Consider the following 26661-nt stretch of genomic DNA (forward strand, 5'->3'; position numbering starts at 1 on the left):
TAAATTGTATTAAATATTCAATCACCTACTTCTACTTCGCTTCTCAGATATAACTTAGGTCGATGTTTTTTTGCGCCTAGCCTGCGACCTCTATTTTTTTTTTTAATGACCCTCGCTATTGGGGGCCTCTCGTACCCCTATCTGATTTTGGGACAGGGACCTTTTGTACAATATATTTTTTCACATTAACTTTTATTTTTATACTCTTCTCTTATTCTTCTTATTATCTTCCATTCTTTTCTATCTATCATGCTACATTTCTATTCTTTCGTACTCTTATGCTCTATTTTCCTCATTCTTTCGCCCTCTTATATTTTTTACAATTCTTAGTTTCTAGGTACATTTATCACATTTTATTTTTCTTTACAATTAATTATTTATTTTACATCACTTTTGTTTTATTTTCTTTTGTTTTATACCTAGCTTTTATTTCTGTTTACTGTTTGGTTTATGACTGTCTTACAATAATCGAGGAACTCATCTCTTGTTTGTTTTCCGCCTATCAGGGAGGCTATTGACTCCTCCCTGATTTGAACCCCAGACCGGCACTCGAAATCGTACCGGAGTCCCCCGAATGCGGGACACCGGGCCCCAAGGTGGATCACGGTCTGGTCCACGCCCGGTTCACAGAAGCACGAGGGGTCCTCCTTGAGCTTAAACCTATGAAGGTATTCAGAGAACCCCCCGTGCCCCGTGAAGAGCTGGGCCGAGACCGCGTCCACCTCGATGCTGCGGAGCACGCGGTAAGCTGAGGCGGCGTCCGGGAAAAACATCCTCGTTACGGAAGCCGTCATACCTTCCACATACCTCCTGTTCCATTCGTCGAGCGACTCCAGTCTCAGTTGTCGCTTGACGAATGAAACGGGGCGTCTCTCGTACTCAGGTCGTCTCTTACTCTTCAGGGCCGCCTCCTTGGCCAGCTGGTCCGCCCTCTCGTTCCCCTCCATCCCCGCGTGCGCTTTCACCCAATATAACCTAACATCCTTCCCTTTTTCTCTCACTTTCATCACATTCTCTCCTTCACTCTTAACGCTAAGGGATGGAGGGTGTCCGATCTTGCGACAGTTTCGAGGGCGGAACGCGAGTCGCTCAGAATGGCGCTGACTTGCGCTGACTCGCCGGCCGCGTACCCTGTTGCCTCAGCTAGAGCCAGCAGCTCTGCCTGGTATACGGTGCAGAAGTTGCCCACCTTGAGTTTCTTTGTGTATAACTCTGCGGCGTTCCGCATGACGCAGAACGCCGCACTCACCTTATCCTCTATGCGGCTGCCGTCGGTATAAATTACCAGATCGACAGCCGCGGTGGCAAGTCGGACTTCCTCCGCACTTTCCCCCAGACAGGAGAACTCCACACCAACTTGACCAGACGGGTGTGGTAGTCTCAGGTAGCTGACCGGTACCTCCAGGTCTCGGTCCCCTACCACCTGCCAGGAATGACCCTTTCTTATCTCAAATAAGTGGGCTGCTTCTTGGACCCGAAGGTCCAGAGGAAGCAACCCGGCAACTATAAGGGCCGAGTGCAGGGACGCGGTCCTGTGGGTCCTCGCGATCTTCTGTGCGAAGCCCCGCTGGACCTCTATTAGCTAGGTACCGAAGCCTGAGGACTTCCGAGAGAGCCTCAGCTCAGGTCGCTACATATTTATGTGATAATCGGGATGCAGGGATTGAACTTCAAAGTCTTTCGTCAGGTCACAAACATTTATTTAAAGAAAGAATCCTAATCAAAACTCCGCACACTCCTTCGTCGTTCAACCGTCGTCTCTCTCTCTCTCTTTCTCTCTCTCCCCCTCTCTATCTCTCTTCCTCTCTCTCTCCCTTTCTCTCTCTCTCTATTTCCCTCTCTCTCACCTACCGCTCGCACAATCTGACGTTCCTCTTCACGCATGCTCTTACGTTACATTCCAAACTTATTTATTTATTAACACTTTTTTGTACACCTTGGACAAGAAATAGAGGAAAAAAAGAAACAATTTATATACAGATACAAGAGGCCTTATCGCACGAGGCGACCTCTACCAGTCAACCTTTAGATGGAGATGAGAGACACGAAGGAGTAGGCACACATATATACTACTATTTTACCGGATTAGATGTCAGTGTACATTTAACATCAATGTATGATCAATCCGAGTCATAGCTTTATAACAAGTAATAAATATTTTATTGACACTTACCACAAAACGGGCACAGCGCATGACCCTGTAACAAAGAAACAATATGTGTTATTATTATTTATTTACTTTATAATCATACATATATTAAAATCTGATTAACTGTATACTAGATGACTGATGGCATTTAAGTTTTCTCTTATAACACTTTTACTTTATTTTTTTAATATTCTTAATTGTACACTCTACGAAATATTCAAATAGTTTCATAATAATAAACAAAAAAGTACAATAGGCGGTCTTATCACACGAGGCAATCTCTTACAGGCAACCATAGATTGAAAAATGTAGAAGTATAAATAATAGTTAATGTGTACAAAACATACATATATATATATATAAACATACATACATGCATACATATGTATATAATATATAATACTTATAACTTATAATAAATAAGGTATAATACATATAACGGTTTCATAAGAAAAGATGCAGAAATTGATTTCAACGAAATATAATTACAAATTACGAGTAGATTATCTCTGTAAATGCAATGACGGCGTGAAACAAAATGATTTGCTTGAGGCATTTATACATAAATATCTTTGCTAATACTTCAGTACAATCAATTTTATTAGAAGTAAATTTTAATACATATCCGCGGCGAATAGCAAGCGAAAACAGATGATATTTACATCTAGGCAGAGATTGCTAAGGCGTTGTCGTGATGCAAGAGGACTCTAACAGCGTGGATGTTCTTAATGTAATTTTTCCAAAACAAAAGGCAAACAGAGCGCAATAAAAAGATATAATACACGTGAAAAGATAATAAGTTCTGTTTTCAAATTTTGATTTTTGTTTTTAATAATACTAAAAGTATCTGGCCAGTCCTAAGTTCTTTCCAGGTTAAAAAGATATCTATAAATATAATTATACAATCAAAAGTAAAGATGTTCATAATGTATTTACAATAATAAATTAATTCAAATGTGCAGCTGTTAAAAAAAAAAACAACCAAAGAACAAAATATTTTCGTCCATCTTGTGCGAATCAAATCAAACAGCGACGGTCCTCAAATTGTGTCTGATCTCGTTACGACTTTGACGTCGTAAAATCTTGTAACACCGACGCCAATTACGACATGTGTAATTGACGGTATCGGTATATCAATAACATATTTTCTCTCATATTAATAAACTCATTTAAATATTCGTTTATTGTAATATAATAATAAACCTTTTCCGTCAATTTACTTTTAATTTTCGTTTTGAATTTTGTAGACGTAAGTCCAATAATGTTTTGCGGAATTTTATTAAATTTTTAATACTAAGCATTTAGCTATCCTCAATTTTCTTTCAATACGTCCGCTCTTATAATAAAACACAAAAGAAAATGTCCCATTTTATATTGAATGCCAACAGAATAATAAGATTCTCTGAACACAGCCAAAGCAGCAGAACGTTTACATAAATATTTTTTTTAATTATTCTGCATTTCGTTCGTATTGAAGTTTAAATAAAATATTTATATTTTTGCTGAAAAAATATCTTTTCTTTAGGATATAATCAGACTTTAGAATCAGTACTTGTACTTATAGAAAGAAAGGGCAAATTAATATTATTGGGAGATACTCCGAGAGATTTCGTAGGATCACTAAGAAAAATTGCTACTTTAATAACTAAGAGAACCAGAAGACGTGGATTTCAATTGCTATCTTGTTCTTTATTTAAAATTTAACATATCACCACAGATAACATACATAAAGGAGAAGTGATCAAATCTCTGAAAGAAATTTGACAACTATCATATTTAGACGTGTGAATTATCAATAGCATATACATAAGGTAATCTTTAATTACGATAATTATTACCGGGCCTGCAATTAAGACTATTCGGTCTAATCTAGACCTTTCTACCCAGTCGCGATCAATATGAAGAAAAATACATTTTTGAAAATCTAGATAAAACTGCTGATGACAAAAGATATATAATGGATAACTCAATATTAATTAAATACATAGTTTTATATTATTCTAAAATAATACGGCTACGTTTGTTTCGCCTGTTCTTCTCGAGTCTGAGATATTTATTTTCAAAACGGGTAGTCAATATTTGCAGGTTGTGAATCTATTTTACGAGGGACGAAGAATTTTTTTAAACCAATTTGAATTATCAATATATGCCCGCAAAAATAGTGTAGAGCCGAATCTCGAGTGTGTGGACACGTTGAATGTAATAAACACTCAAATAATAAGACGCAGCACAGAGTGGCGCATGCATTTTTTATTCAACTGCAGCGCTGACGACGATTTGATATCGATTTGCTTTTCCACGTGTGTGGCCTGTGCGGTTACAATCTGCAACCGACACCTGGCTTATTGACGTCGTTTCATAAACATTGGCTTGCAAATAGATTATTTATTTCAGATAAAATAATACAACACAAACAAACTTCATAAAGACAATTAGGTGATTATAACCCAGGCTATTACTTCACAAAAATTTTAAATATAAAAATCGTAACTACATTAATTTGGTGCAGAAAAAAAATTCCAGGAACTCCAGATAAAACAACGCACTTCAATCAGGATAAGCAGAAGTTAAACGACGAATTAAAAACAGCAAAAAAGGAATGTAATGGCGAAGAATTAAAAAGATGAATAGAACTGGAAAAAGCTCATACCAATTGCGGATTTCCAAAGTTTTATAATTTTTTTATATATATGTTCGAACTATTACACGTGCAAGTGTTTTTAACATAAGATTAAATAGTTATTGGGCTAGTGTTTAAAGTGTTAACATCAACATAACGTCAGTTCCGATCGATGGAGTGGTGTATTAAATAATGATTATAAAAAATCAAAAACGCGTTGTAAATCTTCACGTCCGGCCGCGGCGAGTGGTGCTGTTGAAATGACGCGTAATCGAGCGCGCGGTTAACGCCTTTGAAGTGTTACAACGCTTTGATCTCCTCACACCATTTGATAATTGACGACGTGGGGATTACGGTTTACTAATAGTTTTCGGAATGACGTCATATGACGTGCTTTCACACTATCTTTGTTCGAGTACCAAATTTTAATGGATATTTGGTATCTCTTTGTTGACTAATCATACCAGCCACACTCATAATCAATCATCATCGTCATTTTAACTGATAGACGATAACTGCAGAGCATAGGTCACCCTCAAAGGTCACCATGAAAAGTCTTGTACTGCCCACATCCAACGATTTCTCGTAGCTTATACTAAAACGACGATCCTCCTGATAATCAATCAAGACGTTTTTAAATAAAATAGATCAAGTTCACAGTGACCACTTGAAAATATAAATATGATAGGGCACAGCCATGGCTTTCAAAAAAAAAACCACTAAATTTTATCGCGAACGACCTGTAGATATCTTTCTACCCGGCGTGATAGTATTCACAATTCTCAAAAATTGGAACCTCCTTTAAGAGATAGAGATTGATTCGTAATTCATATAGATCCAGTATGGGTTGTAAAATGTTACATACCTTTTGAATATATTCTACCCTTACCGTTTGTAGTAAACACGTATCAACTCCACCGACAAACTAAACCGAAAAACGCACATCGTTTTGTGTTTAGTTATGAAGAAGACCTTACTAATACAACTAATAATATAGTGTACTATAAAAATTTCAACTTAAAATTAAAGTTCAATATCAACCATACAAACACGACGAGGCATTTAGAAAGTTAAAAACAAATCAGAATTAAAAATATAGTATGTAAAGTTAACCAAACTCCTTTGATCTATTAAATCGTAATGAATTATAAGACTTTGTTCACATTCACTAGTAAAGCGACATTTATCATTTTTAAAAATAGACGTAACATCAATCCAAAAAATACAATTTTCAATTTGTATGTTGTGTAAGCCATGGAATTTCCTCCCGCAGATTCTTAATACAACCGATTCATAGCGGCTTGCATCCAGCGTCTTTCGACAATTTTAGAGTCTTTTGTCCAACTTGTGGGTGTAAGTCATACAATGTACCTGGTCCGTGATCACACCATAAGGACTCTGCCTTAACACCCCGCTGCCCCTTTAATTTGCTATCGCAAACATACTGTAGTAATTTTCTTGTAATTATTTAAAAAGATAACTACCTTTATTTGTGTCATCAACCTATGAGTAACGAACAGGTGAGAGTGCAAAAGCCGGAAAGAATAAAAAAACTCTTTACGTGAAGGCATTATCCAATTAACGGGATCACAAGCTCAACGCAGCTTTCAGGCGTTGCTTTAAAACGTTCCTCCAACGCGTCTATACAAGCGCACAAGTGCCTCCACGGAGTGATACCCATGAAATCAAGAATAAAAGAATCCATTTCTTTTCATGAAACTGGGTTATGCGCTTTTTACTGCTCGCGCCGTCATTACTGGTGGGTCGAGGGATCACGAGCCGCTTTGTGAATCGATACTCCCCGCCCGGCGAGCGTGCGACAGTTAACTGTTATATTAACTGTTTAACGTTACTTTGATAACTTTATCTAGGATTAAAAATGGTTACTGCTCCGAATTATCAGGTAACTGCACCGAGTTTTTAATTGCCATATATTTCGAAGTACACATCAAACAACTTTATACCCTCCATATAATCCACGCGGAATTATTGTATAAATATGAAATGATAAAAACATGGAAAAGAAACAAGTGATTTTTTTTGACAATAACTATATATATACATATATGTGTGAAATTGTCAAACAATAAAGGCGGCTATCACGAACACAAGTCTTTATTTTATTCTTAACAGCGTAACAATCTTTTCACACTATACTTCTCGTGACATTCTAACGACAAAGTGACAAATAAGGTACGTTTATGAAGTTATAAGTAAATAAAGTAATATTTGAAAACGTTTAACGTTCTGCGAGACGCTTTTGCTTAAATATAAAACTAAGTGAATGTGTGAATGAATTAAAATGTATGTCGCAATTCACACTACAAGCAACGCAAAATTTAATGACGCTGTCGTTAACATTTAAAATTACACCAAATCCATTTTCAAAGTGCGCAAAAAGGCTACTTGAATCCTTAATATTTTTTGTTATAATTCTTATTAAAATTGATATTTTTTTTGACAAAGAAAACTGTGTAACCTGTTCTTTATTGTTATTAAATACTAAATCAATGTATTGATAATGAATCAACTTGAACTCATAAAGGCGTTTATTATATAAATTCTACAAACCAATTTAAAATTTGCCATTAGACAAATTTAAAATCAATATTAAAAACGTTTTTTTTTTAAAGTCTTTTACTCTTACAAAGAACACTATACTTTTTTACTTTTATACGATTTTATAGTGCGGAATTAAATGTTATTAAAGCTCAGGAAGCTAATTATTGTCATGGACACTGTAAAACTATACTGTCGAGTTTCTCGCCGATTGTTCTCAACAGAATTGCCTTACGAACCTGTGGTAGGACTAACAAAACTGAAATTATTTTGTTTCACGATTCCAGTGTTCTTTTGTATTAAAAATACTAGAGCCAATAATACATTCACAGTACATCTGTACTGCTATATATAAATACTAGCTCTCCTACCTCAAATAAGTGTGATCCGCGTTGCCTATTGTGGGAGTAATTTTATAATATGCAAAAAAACACTGGCCAACTTTTATACCCATAGGAGCTATTGTAATGCATTTTGGAGCGCCCTAAACCCACTCACGTATTGAACTTTTTAAAATGTTTTTAGACCTCCACTCGGCTTAAATTATATTCCTATGAAATTTTAAGCCTTTCTCTAAGCTTTATGGTTCCAGTAATACGTTAAGTTACGTAGTACGTTAAGTACACGTTGAGTTACGTAGTTGTAAATCACGTACACAACATATATGATTTTAATAAAAACCAAAACATTCACATTACATCTATAAAGTTAAATTTAAAAATTATATCTATCTCGCCATTCGAAAAATTATTTTAATATATTTAATTATTTATTTCAATTTAAAATACTGTAATATAAAAGCCTTCATACAATTGACCTACAAAGGTTTTGTTCGCCGACATTACACAATGACTCCGCACAATGTGGCTTCGTTTTTTGATACTATAATTACGGTAAAACGGAACTGGTTCGATGATTTCACGGAATGCGGTGAGTTCATCGATTTTCATAGAATTTCAAACGTCATATAATTGAAAATAGTCACCAGCTTAATAAGGTTTTTCATTTGGATGAGGCAGATCTTTGGATTTCGTTTAACTTTCTCTTATACTTAGAAAGTCTCCCAGAAGGAAACAGGCTGTGCCTAGTGTTAGGTTATGCAGTAAGTTCTAATGTAGTTTTGATGTGATGGAAGCAAACTTTAATATAATCTCTGCAGGAATCTAGACAATCAATTCATATCACTTTCCATGTATCACTTTTAATTATAAAAGTTTACTGTATCTAATTACAGGATGATTTGAAATAGATGCAAAGGCTTTAAAGGATTGAATATTTAACTCATTAATTAATAAAAACTTAAATTTTTGCACCTATTTCTAATCAACCTGTATAAAGTGATCACTCTGACATAAGTTAAATTTTTTTTTAAATGGAACACAACATGCCAATAACTTACAGCAGTATAAACTCCCCAGAGACAGATAATAAAGAATAATTATTTTGAATATTTTATTATCTGAATTCTGAAAACACCTTTTTACTATATTATCATTATGTTGTTTGTTCTTTCTAAAACCATTGATTTTTGGATAGCGTGTCGACGTTGTTTCAGGCCGTAGACGCCTACTTCAAGGCATGCTCCCTTAGATATCTATAGGGTATATACCGTAATCGACTACCATTGGCAGGCAGATAGGCGATCTAAGTGTGGTATTATAGTACTCAGAGATTGCTACTGCTCATTTCCTGTAAACTTGTTCATGGGCAGAAGCTATAATATCTAATATATATGACTGTATTCCGGGAATCAAACCCACGAACAACGACCACAAGCCGTAGTCCTCTAGTGTTTTGATAGGGTATACCGTACATTAATTGACAGTTAGATATACATTAAACTAATTGGCCCCCGCTATTGGGGACCTCTCGTTCCACCCCCTTTAATTTTTCTTTATTAAATTATTCACTTTCTTTATATTATTTACTTTCTCTTCTTCCATTCCTCACAATGTCTATCTTGCTTCTCTTTCGTTATACAATTCGTTCTCTATTGCTCTTCCACTCCAATCACCTTTCAACCATCCTCAATCACTGCAGTTTGGTTTATTTATACAATTTATGATATATCACAGATTTTTAAACTAATTCAACGTCCTACCTATTTGTAATCATGCTATATAAACCGATTATTACAATTCGAATTGTTTTGCAACCAGAAACATTGTGCGGGAGCGTAGTTTAAAGTACAAAGGTTAATAACAACTGCCACGACGACGGCAGCGCCTCGTAACCTTTTGTTTAATGTTATACGCATTACTTAATAATCATTTAAGAGCTGCGACAGCGCCGCCGGCGGCCCGTGTGATCAATTAGGAGCTGTGCCGCGGAATAATTAACGACCAGAGAGATTATATAAACTAGTGTAATACGCATCATTTTATTTATTTAACCTTCATTGTCACATGAAAATAAATCATATTCGGATAAAAATAAAAAAACAAAAGACTATCTTGTAATGTCCATTTTTTAAAAATACAATCCTTGCGACCACTTCGTCATCCCTACTCCATATTACCAACCTGAATCTTCTCCGTTCAAAAAACTGTATATTACGCATTTTTTTGCATTATAAACTGTTTAATTAATATAAATTTGATTAAATTAATTAAATCATCGCTTTCAGACGTCAGCTGACTAACCCACGCGCTCGTGCTCACGCTCTGCGTGCTCACCCGTGCCGGGGGATTCCCGCGTCGGACATTCACATTTAATGCTCTTATGTCGTCACGAATCTACGAAACATCCCTTGAGATTCTCCCACCGATATATCTTAACAAAACTTTTTATCTATAAATATAACACATGTATTGCTTTTAAAGTCAGTAGGAACTCTCTTGAAATAAGCAGTACCTATTAAAAATACTGAACGATAGTAATTGTCGCATTCTTATCAGATGTGACTTTTAATTTTTAACTTCATCTGTTATAATAAACAATGCCATAATAGCATTCGCTTCAACCATACGACGTCTACGTCTGGGCCGTATATGGCAGAAGGAATAAATAGTACATTCGTATAAATTGTCAAAAGTACCAGTGGCCTGCACCTAGTGTCTTCGGACCACTTTAACTGGGTTGTCTTTCCATTTTATTTGCGGGGGTCATTCGCCTCGCTTTCAGCTTCGTGATCCTGAACCGTAAAGCCTCTGCGGCAAGTTGTTCTGAAATCCCCTGGACAATGTCGCTTACTTTTGTTCGTCTACGGATCTTTCCTAGCAAAGCCTTCTCGATTGCTCGTTCCGCGAACTTACTAATAATGTTCGGTACATATAATCAAAGAGACACCTTGTACACATACCTGATGTTTTCGCCGAGATATTCCATACTCAAAGCAGAGGAAGTCATTAGCAACCGAACCGGCGATTTCAAACGGCTTTAACCAGGGAGTATCGCATCCAAACTAATGCCCGTTATCATTACCAACAGACGGACGATTCACAACCACTTCAAAATTATTACACGCAATTTCCTATACAGCTATAATAACTATAAAATCTAACAGACGCTTCTTTGTACTGAAACAAAGGTCTGTTCAGAAACAATTATTTGTATGAAAGTACCGTTGTAAATTTAACTTGTTTGTAACCGTAACAAACGCGCGGCCAGTTTATATTGACCCCTGCGATTGTTTCAGGGGCATTGTTAACTAATGCTACTACTCCACAGCGCTTGTGGAAGCTTGCAACAAAAGCATTGATGAACTCGAAGTTGAAATATGTTTATACGTAACATTCTGGTTGTGTTAACAAACTTATAGAATTGAACTCGTGTCGTTCAGCTTCGGTGTCATCATCACGCTGGACGTCCACTAGTGCATAGCCCTCTCGCATAAATTTCCAATAGGACTAGTTGAAAGCGGCCTGCATAAAATCTTCAATAATTCCACGACAAATCTAACAAAAATTTTTAAACGTAATTTTGTAAATGATTCTTTATATGTTTGAATAGTCTTTCGCTGCTTTCTAGCACCAATTCATGATGGTTGACTATGGTGGTAGTAGTCAAGACGTGGGTCAAGCATTCGAAAGCTTAATTTTATTTTAAAAATATACATAACGAAGTCCGTGTGGCTCGAGGTAAAGTCCAATCAAGCTGTTCAAAGTTGGCCACTAGTAATAGCTACGAGAGAATCTAATCATAAGTTACATCGTCATTTCTAAAGGCATCGTTACGTTGACATTACATAAGTGAACTTAATTGAGCCAATAACCACAATACTGGAACTGGATTTTGCTAAGGGTCTTCAGAGAAGAGGTTCACGTCTACCTTTGACAACTTAAAAGTTTTTAATCAGTGAATACAATACATCCGGTGTCATATGTGATGTAGTTTTATTTATTTTATCACTCGTGGATTTCAGATCCGCCAGCCCTGAGTTCGTAGAAGCTATTAAATCCAGAAAGACTAACAACACCCAACAACAATCGAATAAAACAGTCAATTGAAACAGTGTTTACATATCTACTACGTAAAATACCAAACGAACAACCCAATAAAAGGTATTACAAGAAAGGACAATTCCCGATTTACTATTCCTTGTAGTGAAATAAGAAATTTATCCAGCGATATAGCGCTGAGAATTGTAGAGATCCAAGTCCCATACACTTGACGTGAAGGCACGCAAGAGATACTGTAAAAAACATTACGTCAAATACTTAACGTCGGTAGGAGCCCTCGTATGGGTCCGTGACAAAAGATCTCAAAAGTACACGTCAGCTTGCGGAGTCGCATTTGCCTACCTCTTGTGTAAATTTTTACAAAGAATTCCCGTTGACACGTGAAAAGAAACCTACGGTTTCAAACCAGTAGGTCGAATTTCATTTGCAAGAGCAAAATTTTGCCCGGCCAAAAAATGGACGCGTCGCAGTCAAAGTTCAAATTCGAGGGCGGCTTGACGTGTTGTCAGATTTTTAGAGAGAAAACTTTTCTATTCATAGTGAATAGAGTACAAATTCGGTTGTAGAAATTTGGGGTTCATTTCAATGTGGGTATTGTTGTCGGTTCGTTTATAGGTGACGGGGTTTTGTTGGCCACTCTACTTTTGCCTTTTACTTGACATACTGGATAAGGCACATGTGCTAGCCAGACGCGGGCATGATTGCTTCATGTAAGTCGATCTGAGCTTTGTTTTACAACAAATCGTCCTGTGCTATCTTCTACATTTAAACTGTATGTTGATTTATAACAGAGAATAAATGAACGTTAAAGAAACTTGAATGAAATATTTAACTTTACAATCTGAAAAAAAAACTACCATACTTATGTACATCATGATAAGAATGGCTAAAGTGCGAATTTGAGAGAATCTAGATTTAAATTGAACAACGTATAACACTTTGTGACGACATATAAAACAATATTGTCAAATATTAAGGAAACTGAAGAGTATTGTCGCATGCTTAAGCTAAATTCACACGACAACATTTTTCAAAAGTTTTACATCTAATCAACAATATAATCACCTTCATTATTAACAACCTTTTGCCATCTAGTATACAAATCAATGCCGGAGCGGTAACAAATCAACCAGTTTTTTTGTAAAATATGTCGACAGAAACGACATTACTTTTCGATCTCCCTAATACTTTGAATCACACATTGAACAAGACCATTTTTTTTACTTAAGTAAGAAAACGACCAATTTTTAGCCACTTCCGCACATGCAATAGTAGTCGTGCAACAAAGTTTCAACAAACTTCAAACACAGAGTGTGTTTGGCACTAATTGGTGTAACATAACTCCTGAAGATGCCCCGTGGAGGGGTGAAACGCGTGTTGAGTGATTTGACGGTGACAGTTGTGTAATTCGCATTGTTTGCCGCATACGCATTTATCAGCGGGCTGGCGGGCGGTGCACTTTGTTGCACGACTACCACTGCATGTGCGGAAGTGGCTAAATATTGGTCCTTTTCTTACTTGGGATGGACTTCCGCAAGGTAACGCCTGATTCCATTAAAATTTTTTTTACTTGTTGGTAAATGGAGGGCTGGTAGGTTAGTCAGGTATAACACAATATCTTAAACCCCCGCGATCATCGGTCTTGCGCTCTGCTCGCATCAAACGACTTCCCGCGAAATTAATTGTGCCGTTGGTCCGCCTAGTCAATAGCCGAAAGCCTACAAAGTCCATGCCTTGCAATGGACATCTATCGGCTGATATGAATATGATTATCTCGAGATATCAGATCAAACTAGCCTAATAATTACGAACTGAGTTATATTGCAAAATACGCAATGTTTTTGCTAACTTGACATCTAACTTCACTAACTATATTAGCTTACTAACTGTGCTTGCAACTTCGTCCACGTGGAACTCAACAAAAAAAAATATTCAATTTTTTTTCGTTAAAGAAATTTTCTAATACTATATAATAAACATCAGCTACCTGCCAGTATAAGTGCCGTCAAGATCGGTCCAGCCATTTCATAGATTAGCCCGAACAAAGAAACAAACAAAAATTTTAAAAAATGTGTTTTAGCTATATGTATAATATACATATGCATGTAGTAGAAAGCGGATATTTTAATGTTACAAACATACACTCCATTATTACTTATATTTAAGTATTAGATCAAGTTAAATTATAACTTAAGAAATGGTTAGTGACATAGTGTTCTTTTGTATTTGGACAACTTTTTTTTGTTTTCTCTGTTGAAAGTTACAAATATATTAAAAGAAAAACATTGACCAACATTTTATTTAAGAATAATAAGGAAAACTTACTAAGTTATCATAACATCAAGAACAATGAATTTAAGTTATTAATAGACAAACAGAACATCAAACTCTACACGCGAGCATTTCTTAAAAAAATATGTAAGTTAAGAAAATAGATGAAAAATCTTGAAACTAGAAACAACGTCGGCTGAAGTAGTGAGGCGGGCACTAATAGCAATGACACAGTTTTCAGACATAGGCTCTATGCTTGTAAAACGTTAAATTATGCTTCAATATCGCACATGGCTTAAAAGCAACGTGCTTTTTTAAATAAGTTATATTTGGACAGATCTACATGGTCATAAGTTAAAAGTATAAAGGCTTTAAAGAGGTGATTGTATATCTGTTTATAAGTTAAAAGATTTTTTTGAACGATTGCATCCTGCATAAAATTATCACTCTGAAATATGATACTAATTATTTTTTTTCTATTAAAATACACGTCAATAACTTCTGGACAGATAATAAACAATAAATAATTTTAAGGTCTAATCATCCGAGCTTATAAAACGCATTTTATTACTTTATTTTGCTTTTATTTATTATTTCTGAAACCTACGATTTTTGGATAGGGTATCCTATACAATTATTAGCAGCAAATGCGCTATACAGCCAATCTTTTGAAACTATTCACCTATAACCAATCATCTTGTGTAATAAGCGATTTATGCTTATTCATAATACAATAACCCGTCAGATGTGTTATAAAGTACAAAACTCGGAACCAGCTTGACCATTGTGGCAATTTTTTTCAAACTTTCACACAAACATAGATAACTGTAAAAACCGACGCACATACCAAAAAAGAAATTTTTATATATACTCGTCATTATCATCTAACGGTTAGAAATTAAAAATACTATACATAAGCATGTGGTTTGTCAATCGAAGCAGTCTTAAACGTTAAAATTCTAGTTTACATGATTAAGATAGTTACGAATTTAATTCGAAAACTGAATTAGAATCAAACTAAATAAAGGGTTGTGTATAATTTATATTCCAGAAAATTAGATTGAAAAACTTAATGTCGTTATAATTAATTAGAACATGACGTCAGAGACGATGCCGTAACGCAGACGTAGTCGGGTTTCTACACTCCTACATTTGTAATGTATCCTTCGAGGTGGGCACTAACACTACACTATAAACAAATATGAATAAAACGTAACAATTCTTCATCACCATTATTAAAGCCGTAAGAGATCTATTGCTGGTTGAAAGCGACACCCAGCGTCTTCCGATGACCTAAATGCTTCTACCCATCCACCTCGTAGATGGAAGTCCTACTCGGATTCTGATCCGTGGTCTCCACTCTGGAACCATAAACCACCAGTGGCCATCATGTTTGCAGTATGCGACCTGGTCACTGCCATTTTGACTCGACACAAACTATCTTCATACAAATATAAATTACACAAGCAAGTTTCCACCAAAAAGCAATTTATATTCTATAGAGTGAACTTCCGGCACGTCCAGGCGCATTATGAAATTAAAAAAAGAACCGGTCAAGTCCAGGACGTAGTAAAAAAAAACAATTTACCGTTCAAAGTTCAGCCGACTCTCTGCTTCTCTCGCGACAAAGCCGACGATGCTCTCCAATTTGCAAATGAAAGCTCAGGCCTCGCGCCATGTTTAAATATTAAAAGCTCCAGCCGCGGTTCAGCCGGGTTGCTTATATGCATAATGAATTATGTTTACTAACTATTCTACAATAGCTTTGAGCAATAAAACGACGGAGGACGTTGAAATGACGGGATAAACACTTCTCAAACTTTAAGAATAATTAAAAAACGGGCTCCGGTTGTCGCCGGGTGACATTTATCTCCTTGGAGGATTGTCTGCTGAAATTGATTTTAACAATTATTTTCTATTGGGAGAAAAGTTAGTCTTTTCTCCCAATAGAAGTTTCCAGACTCAAAATAAGCGCAGCATAAAGTTGGTTACAGAAACAAGCTAACTGCGACAAGACAAAAAACAGAATGTTCTTTTAAAGAATTCAATTCAACTATAATAACTGTTTTTTTTCTCTGCAAAACATTTTTACGACACTTAGGTTACCAATAGTAGAAACTTATCTCTAGAATCTACAGTCAGTAATAATGTTTTCATTATAACAATTTAAATTTATAATTATAAATGTTTATTTAAACAACAACAAAGTAATTATTATATGGTATTTTAATTAATACTTGTTTGTGAAATTTCGACATTTTATTACGGAATAACCCGACGTCGAAATAGGGACAAAATTCGCCTCGCTAACCGTAATCCCGAACAAATTAACCCAGCACAAAGCATTAAGCACTCTACACAACTCTAATTTAAAGTAGTTGTATAACTTCACAAATGGGTTATTCTAGAGCGCTATTACAAAAATTAAATAGCACTACTCGTATAAGCGAAACATCATACATAATGTTACAAAGCACGAGCTACAAAACCCTCTAAACAATAAACACCGAAACCAAGGATCAAGAAGTGCCGTGAACACGCGTGACCTTGAAGTTATTTATAGATTTTTTTGTACGGTTCTCGGAAATTCTAACCGAGTACTATCTCGAACTTACTAGAACCTTCTCCGTAGCATAAATAGGTATACTCCCCATATCGACAGTTCCGTGTTGTTTTTCGAGTTATAAGATGACGATCTACGATTAGTGATACAAAGTGACTATATGGTAAGTTATTTGTCATTCTTAACGGTATGTAGTTGAGATAAAATCGGCCATGTATTCACCTCTGGTCTTTAATACTTATATATAATCATCTTGTATTAAAAGGACAAATTAAAATAACAGAATTATAACATGACTAGCTGTGTACGCGGCTTCGTCCGCGTGAAATTTAACATAAACATTATTTAGTATTTTATCATTTCAGAATTATTCTAAAATAAAAGTAACCAAGTTATTCCTTATTACTTCAGCTACCTGCTAGTGTAAGTCCTGTCAAAATCGGTTCAGTCTTTCCAGAGATTAGCCGGAACAAATAGACAGACAGACAAAAGATTTAAATATCTAACAGATTCAGAGGTTACTTTGCGGAAGTCCATCCTAAGTAAGAAAAGGACTAATATATAGCTTCTTCCGCTATGTAGCAGTAGTCGTGCAATAAAGTGCACCGCCCGCCAGCCCGCTGATCACCGACTCGGTGTTTGGCACTAATCGGTGTAACATCACTCCTGAGGATGCCCCGTGGAGGGGTGAAACACGTGTTGAGTGATTTAACGGTGGTAGTTGTGAAATTCGCATTGTTTGCCGTACGCTCATTTATCAGCAGGCTGGCGGGCGGTGTACTTTATTGCACGCCTACTGCTCCATAGCGGAAGTAGCTAAAAAATTAAAAATGTGATTTTGGTATATGTACTATATATATTAATATAAAACGGTTATTTTAATATTACAAATGAAGTTTCCAATTTTTTACTTATAAAGATTTTATAAAACCATTTCAAACGCGAACTCTTTTAAAAGCTTTAGATCTCGTAACAAATTATCACTCTTATATTTTATAAATAACAATTTGTATAGGAAATGTGTTGATTTCGGATCATGATGCGATGAAAAAGATGAAAGTAGAACAGCCGGTTGAGTCATCCAAATCAAATCTGTAATACGGAAATGCATTACGAAGCTTAATCTATTAACAATCTAAAACTGCTCCAAACTTTTGATAATTTCTCATGAGTATTATTTATCATTGATGAATCACTAATATTAAAACTCTGGTAATGTTAAAAGTTAATTTAAAATATCTAAGAAGTATCCTCTAGCCTCCTTGGCTTGAAATAATGCGTCTGAATTATTGTAACATACGCCCCATCTAAAGCTTCACAAGTAATATATAAATATAACATAATATACATATAACATATATATATATACATAAAATACATATAACATTATGATATATTTCAAAATTTATATTGTTACATATTCAAATTTATTATTATTTAATGTCTGTTCCATGCAAATTTTGTACTGTCAAAAGTTATTGTCACATTCCAAGAAAAAAATTGAAATAAAAAGAGAGCTCACTCTGTATTTAGCACTAATCGGTGTAACATAACTCCTGAAGATACCCCGTGGAGGTGTGAAACACGTGTTGAGTAATTTGGCGGTGGCGGTTGTGTGATTCGCATTGTTTGTCGTATACGCATTTATCAGCGGGCTGGCAGGCGGTGCACTTTGTTGCACGACGGCCACTGCATTTGCGGAAGTAGCTAAATATTGGTCCTTTTCTTGCTTGAAATAAAAATCTTTTTCTTACTAATGAGCAATACATTCGCCTCTTTAAGCCTTTTGCTTCTTTTTCACCCTATATATTGTATACACATCTTAATATTTAGTTTTAAAAGCGCCTAACTAGAATAATGTTCACACGTCACACCACCTTTCTTCAGAGTACTATATTTCCTTCGCCGGAGAGTTAATAAAACGCTTTTACATCGTACTTTTGTAAGCAAGTGAATGGTACGGATTATTAAGAGGCGCAAAACTTGTAAAGAAATTTAAAAGTCCTTTACATGCGGCAACTTTTTTTGTATGGTATTTTAGTAACAATATACATCTTCTTTTTAAGTTCCCACCTGGAGGACGGTGGGACAGAGAGCGCCCACAATGCGTCGCCATTGCGGTCGGTTTTGTGTATTTTAACACGGTTGTCAGAGTAAAAATATAATTACTCTAAAAACACGACAATCTCACCATGCAAACTAAATATATATAAATGCATCGTTACCAATGGACTTTGCTATCTCAGTGCAATGAAATGTTGCAAATTCAAAATAAGGGAATAAAAGAATAATTAGAACAATGATATATTTATTTTAAGTATATTAAAAGCGTTAAAAAACGGGAATTTACGAAAGAACGGGTTATTATGAAAGTTTAAAAACTGTTATTCATCATGATCAAATCAATCGATACACGCTCACTGCAAGCCAAAGTATGTAATGCGATTAAAGTTACTTGCTTGCCGAAGGCGTTGTGAAGCTTCATCTAAATTGATTTCGCCAAAACAGCGATCTGCGAACTAAAAAATAATCCCTACGCATTCCTATTCCAGTTACAACGACGACGTTTGCACATATAATATAGTGAATGAATTTGCAAGGTATAGGCTTCGCCCAAATATCGCTAGTTTGACCGACTTCGGATCGGACATTCGCATCCAGCGAATTAGTAATTTATGATTCACATTTAAAAAAAAATATTACATTAGTTACAATGAATATCAAACTGTGCAAATTGCCACTAAATTTCCCAATTGACCTTACTGCACAGAGATAATGTTTAATTACCAATTTTCAATATGATTTTTTTTTACATTTTCTTGATCCTCCTACGAATACGTCATAATATATCTAATTTTCCTTTCAAGCTATCATAAATTTTCCTTTTCGTACTGTAGCTAAAAATGAAATAATAATAATATTTATTAAAAACCTTTAAAACTTATACGTAAGTTAATTAAATACGTAACGAGCAAATGTTAAGGCGGAACATCTGCCGCTCTGTCGCCGGGCGACCTTAATTTTAAGGGCATGACATGCCTCGAGTAAGTTCCGCGGAACTGGTTTGAGCCTTTTGAGTAATCACAATTCACTCGAGTGCAGACGGTTGCGAAATCGCATCCGCAAAATATCAAATGGCATTACAAAAGCCCGGTACCCCGAAACACAAATCTTTTATGATAATTATTCTGCAAGTTAAATAAGGAAAAATATGAAATAAATTGAATCGTAAAAATATAAAGAAATAATTTAATATGCAAATTTTAGAACAGTAATTTTGTACAAGCCACTGCATTTAATTTTTATTTATTTAAGAATATCGGTATCCACTATGCTATCACAGGTAGCAGATAGTGTAAAATTATAATATGTAATACTTGCTCTGTGTTTGGAGGACTCCACCTTGATTTCGAAGTTAAGATAGGCAAGAAGGTAAAAGAGGAAAGTGTCACCTTCTTCATGGGCGACGACAAATTTCGTCGTTCTGCAGAGAAGTGGTGCAACAGACCATGTGGAACAATAGGTCGAATAAATAAGAAAAGTAAAGACAATTATCCGTGTCATTAAATAAAATAAATAAATAAAAGAAAACATAGAAATATATACTGCGAAATAAGAATCAATGTAATTAGAAATGTAGACGAGTAAAGAAACGCGACGTGTAAAAGAAGATCATAACGTGAAGAATGAAAGTGAAAGATGTGAGGAAAAGAGAGAAAGAATTTGTGAGGTAAGAAAGGAAAAAGAGTAATAAAAATAAAAAATGAGAAATTATTTACACTCGACATTACTTCTCAAAAGCGAGCTGTGGTAGCTCAGCGGTAGAAAACAGAGTTGCGATCGTACCTAGGTCGAATTATATTGTCGGGATGCAATCTTATATAATTCACAATTTGTGCATTAGTTATACAAGACATCCACTACCTACAAACAAGTTTCGAGATGGGCAGCAGCGTCCTTTGCATACCATAATACTACAATGCGAAATTCTTGTATATCCCCTATTAACATCTTTGGCGTCTACAAGCTGATAAGACGTCTCAAAAACTAAAAAATCGGAGCGGGCCAAAGAATCTGAACACGTTTTTTCAACCGAAGGACTGTTAACGCTGTATCCAGGTCTCCCCTATTAATTTTCAAAAAACTTGGTTGAAAGCTGACTACATCTAGCGTCGATAATATGATAGATACATTCACATTTATATAGATAATATTTCATATAGATAATAAGCTAAATACATTCACATTTATCCATTTTCAGATTTTACAATTATAACCAATCACTCTGTATACAAAATTGTATTCAATTACGGCTTTTTTTAATGTACCCGTGTAAAAATCAAGCTGAATATCTTTCCAACCAACGTATTTAAATATTCATTACAATTATACCTATCGACGTATCTGCATCAGTTCACACCGGAGGTCGAAGATGTTCGACATAAATCGTCCGGTCCGACCCTACATCTTTTATCTAATCTAGACAAATAACGCCGTTGAATTGGCATATCGGAAATTCGCATCCCTATGCAGTATGCGCTAGGGAAATTTAAACCCTATCACGTTTGCATTAGATACTAGACTACGTCAGCTAGAAGATAAAATACCATTGGGTAAGGAGTATGCTTTATTGCTAAGACAATAAGGTTGATATTTTTTGATGCGGCGGATCGATTAGATCCCAAGGCGCGAAGTAGATGAGGATTGTTGATGTAAGAGTCGGGCGTTCGAGATAAGGGAGGTCGTTGAACCCCCGGGCTGGATATTTTTTATGCCGATTTCATTTTGATTCAATAAACTTTTATTGTTCAGGGACGATTTTAGTACAGGCCTCGTAATTGTTCGGGGAGACGAAGATTTTATACGCAACCAGTTTATTTGTCTGTGGCGACGTCGTGAATAAATTAAACCAGATTTGATTTGAATCTATATTATCTTAAACAAAATACATAATAATATTGAGACGGATTATAATTTCAATTACTCTGTATAAAGTGATCACTCTGAAACATTATACATTAAATTATTTTTCCTATTGAAATGCAACAAGCCAGTAACTTCTGGTAGTACAGTCTACAGAGACAGATACTAAACAATAATTAATTTAATACGTAGTAATCCGCATTTCAAACATGCCTTTTTTACAATATTATTATTACGTAATTTATTATTTGTAAACGTGGTCACAGGGTGTCGCTGCATGTGTGGCGTTGCAAGACCATTCTAGGCTAACCTATACGAGTACATTCATCCTTATAAAACTTTTACATCTATAACCAATCACCCTGTGTAATAATATTACAGGGTGATTCAAAATGTACATGGTAATCTAAGTGTCAATTTTCAATAAATCTTAATAAAACTCCTGTCATGAGCAACAATAACTAACACCACCTTTAAGGTTCTATAGTTAAATCTATGTAGCTCTACGGACGTCCAAGATATTTACAATTCATTCATCTTTTCATGCGTGAACTATATTTAAGTATAGCGTTTCCACGAAATTTTGTGTTTATTTTAATTTTATAATATACAAGTAGACAGCTTTGTGACTACACTAGGTTACTAAAGGAAGTCTTTTGGATTATTTTTTAATTTTAATTAGCCAAACAATTATGAATTAGTTTCTTATAATTTTTTATTGTAAATATTTACCATAGACCCGCCGGAATCGGTTTACCACGCGGTACAAACTACTACGCCGTACAACAGTCATGTTGATTTATAATTTGTTATATGGCTGTTAACAATATTAAAAATGAGTCCCGTCACCTATTAACTACAGATAATCATGATAACAGATCATTGCGTTTCTTTCTATTACCTTACTTCCTATATATGGGGCCCATTATGCAGAAGTCTGGCCTAAAAACCTCACTACGCTATATATAAGTGACTCAAAACATCTATTACAAAAACTGGTTAAAAAAGTATTAGGGGAACCAGAAAGTAATGTCGCTTTCTTAAGTTAAATTCACGACTATATTTTTAACAAGTTTATATTTCTAATCAACATTATATTAACTTACGTAAGCAACAACCTTTTGCCATCTAGTATACAAATTCTCAATGCCGGAGCAGTAAAAAATCAAACGGTTTTTCTGTAAAATATGTGAACAGAAACGATATACATACATGTATGTTCATTTTAAATTGTGATTAAAATGTAAAAGAAAAATATCTTTATACGAGTATGTATTTACTGCACTTTTAAATAGTCAATTATTTTAACATTATAGTTAACTACTACCATCTCGGAATGTTGATCTGAAAATAAGCGTGTATGTTTTATAATAACAACCCATGTAAACGTATCAATAAACCAAATCCCACATTTTTGGATCAACGTGAAGACGCCTCTAAACTTGACATACGAACAATTCCATTCAAGTATACAGGATGATATAAAACAACATTGTATCGAAACATAAAAGTGATCGGTCTATTTAACGATAAGATTTCTAGACGCAACGCCCACCCTCCTCTCGTTTAAATCACTTCCCATCTCACGGCGGCGACCTATAAATAGAGCAGGACGCCAGACGTTCCACGCTTCCCTATACCGCATGGCTCAGTGACTACTCGCGCATCAGTGTGGTAGATTGGTAGAGTTCAAATCTATTAATAACACTCTTTATTGTAATTAACTAAGCTTTACCAATTAAATAATTTTTTACATTTATTTTCATAATATATACTTACATTATCTACTTTAGATCTCCTATGTACGTCATGGGATATGTCAAAACAGCCCTATTTGATAGATAATGATATCTAAAATTATATATCAATACCAGATTGGTGTTATTATATGGATATACACACACGCATGCACGCACACACACACTTATATAAGAGGAAGCAAAATTTCTATATTATGAATGCCATTAATCAATCATACACACAAATTATTAATAAAGGTGTACGTTAGATTAACTTAACATTAAGTAGTCGACGTGTCTTCGTTTCAGCCCGTAGATGCCCACAGCAGGGCATAGGCCTCCCCCAAACATCTATTAGGAGGGGATACCATAATCGCCACGCCTGGCAGGCGGATTGGCGATCGAAGTGTGGTATTATGTTACGCAGAAGACACTGCTGAACATCATCTGGAAACTTGTTTGTGACCAGTGGCAATATATAATTAAATCACGTGTAATAAGTGTGAAGATTTTATATCCTAGTCCTCTACCGCTGGACTATCCCTGCTAATATTAGGAATCGGTTAACAAATATTCCATTATACAAGTCGCCACTTTGAAATAGATACATATTACCTATTGGTGCTTCTAAAAATATTTAAACTTACATTTGTACACTATACCGTGTGCCCTTGACATTACACTCTGACATTCAACTGTTTTGTTCTTTTCAAAACTTTCTGCTTTTCGAAGCTTGACAAAAATATTTCCCATTGTTTACACATACTGAAATATCTACGGCAAAAGGATTATTTCTACACCTCTTTTTTTTCAGCCTATAGATGCACACTACAAGTCGTAGCCCTTAAGTTATTTATGAGTGGATGTACCATAATCGCCACGCTTGGAAGGCGAGTTGGCGATCAAAGTTTCATATTAAAATACAAAGAGGGCGCTGCTGCATTCTCTGGCATATATCAATATCTAGAAAGTGGCAATTACTTGTATAATAATATGCATCTTAATTGCTAAAATATTACAAATACCAGATAATAATAGGCCTGTACTTATGAATAACTTTTCTGACTACGTACAGACAGAAATTATCGACTTGCCATATGTGAAATAGATAAAAAATATGTAACATATTTCAGAATAATTGCTCTATTTATTAATTAAATGTGGATGTGTAATTAAAGCTTATATTTTAATAATCACCGACGCCACTATTAAACTGCAAAATAAACCTACAGCGCGTTAACTGGCAAACGTGCGAAGTTCACAACGTACTGTCAAATGCACATTTTCAAATGTCATTATAATTTTTAAAATTTTTGTAATGACTGCATAGTTTTCTATCTTCTTCCATAGAAACGATTTCCTTCCTTGAAAGAAGCATAAAAGAAAACTGTGTTACAAAAGATATTTTTCAGAATGTTCACTGTAAAGACATAGGAAAAAAATTGTCAAAAATATTTTAAAAAATATGACAAACCCCACTAAGTTTCTTATTAGTTCATGCCAATACGTGACGCGTTACGAACCAACGTAAACTTAATTTTAAGCTGAAGCTACTTTGACTTCATCAAGTGAATAGAACAAGGCTTCATTTTTATACATAAACAATATTAAGTTATACATTTACCTTTCCGCCCTAAAACAGTCAGTTACAAAAACAATGAGCATCATCCACCAAAAAAAACCTAACATGTCTCTCGGTCTAAGAAGATTGCATTTCTTTAATACAGCATTGTCGTGAAGGGGAGCCAAGAGATTTGTTTAAAAATTAAAATACGGAACGAAGACACGAAAATGGAAGAAACTAAGGAATACGAAGACAAATATAAAAACATCATTTGCAAGTAGCAAGTACGTAATGAAGGCGCGCTATTAAACTTCGGCCGGTTATTGTTCTCGACCGTTTGGTATTGTTGTGCGGAAAGGCTTTTTGATGTTGACGAGGGCTGCCACTCTCATACGAGAACGTTTTATGAAAGCGAACTTGGTGACTTCAATTATATCTAAGTACATTATCTATCTATTATACAAATGCAGGTATTTCAGGACCTGTTCGATTGCCTTCATCCATCGCCTTCCGAAAACCATAACAATATCCTATGTCTTTAATGGAATCAGGCGTTACCTCGCAGAAGTCCATCCTAAGTAAGAAAAGGACCAATATTTAGCCACTTCCACCGATGCTACACCGATTAGTGCCAAACACAGAGTCTCTGTGTTTGGCACTAATCGATGTAACATAACTCCTGAAGATGCCCCGTGGAGGGGTGAAACACGTGTTGAGTTATTTGGTGGTGGCGGTTGTGTGATTCGCATTGTTTGCCGCATACGCATTTATCAGCGGGCTGGCGGGCGGTGCATTTCATTGCACGACTACCACTGCATGTGCGGAAGTGGCTAAATATTGGTCCTTTTCTTACTTAATATCCTATGTCCTCCCTTCTTGGCGGAAGTTTGTGGTCTCCAAAAACTCAAGACCCCAGAAGTCATCTGCTCTGCGTGCTTGACCTACCCCTGCCGTATATTCCTAATCCTTTGAACTATGTCGGTTATTCCACCTCTCATTCTCCTGATTCCTGATTCGATCACCTAGCGACATTCTGAGCATATCTCTCGACTTTATAATTTTAAGAGAACTCTTATTAATCGTCAATAATTTTTTAAATTTATTTTATTTTTGACTCTACTCTGCTTTGCAAGGTGTTGTCGTTGCTCGTTGAACGACTGTGAGTTTCGCAAGGGGGCCCATAGTGAAAAAATACGTTTCGGTGCTGTACGTCATAGTATGGTTGTATATTCTTCCACAAAAACTGATCAATAATGATATATATATATATATATATATGTAATCTACATACTTTAAAAAACATTTGTTCAAAGTACGGTTGTATAATGATCGCTATTTAAACATCACAAGCGAGACAAACGACTATACAATTTGTAACAACTTCAGAATAGTGCGGAGAGCTTCCATACTCACAATAAATTAAACCTTCGAGCACAAGGGTCGAAACATAACATTAACAATTCATTAAAAAATTCAGGAACAATCCTTTACAGTTAATTAAAATAGAAACTTCCATAAATATTAAATAATCAATAAAGGTAGTATACATACTTAAAATTTATATGATATAATTCTAATATTAACTTTTAATACCTAGATGAAAGTTTATTATGACTAAAACGCTTTCACGATATTCTAAATTCTATATTTATAATAAATATATACTAAAGTCATTTAGCTTTCCATTGTTTCAAAAAGCGTAGGAATGATGATAAATATGCATGTCACAACGTCATAAAGAATTTATTTACCAAATATAGGGTCTTCTTTTGATTAATAATCACGTCATAAATTTTAAATACTTTATAGATTCGATTTAATAAATAAAAATACCTGCATAAAAAATTATCTAGTTGTATTAAATGACTTATTA

At 35.1% G+C, this 26661-nt stretch overlaps 1 protein-coding gene across 1 annotated transcript in view; it reads right to left on the reverse strand.

Annotated features, from left to right (window-relative positions):
* The window catches only part of tty (tweety), a 107277-nt gene that overhangs the window by 65534 nt on the left and 15082 nt on the right, over positions 1 to 26661 (reverse strand). Inside the window, exon 2 of the mRNA XM_068775997.1 lies at positions 2174 to 2198. The gene's annotated coding sequence lies outside the window, so the exon portion shown is untranslated. The remainder of the gene's footprint in view (positions 1 to 2173; positions 2199 to 26661) is intronic.

Source organism: Battus philenor, unplaced genomic scaffold (genome assembly GCF_028537555.1).
Source record: "Battus philenor isolate CCGP_79_NKW_IND1 unplaced genomic scaffold, ilBatPhil1.0.hap1 SCAF_9, whole genome shotgun sequence".
NCBI classification, from domain to species: domain Eukaryota; kingdom Metazoa; phylum Arthropoda; class Insecta; order Lepidoptera; family Papilionidae; genus Battus; species Battus philenor.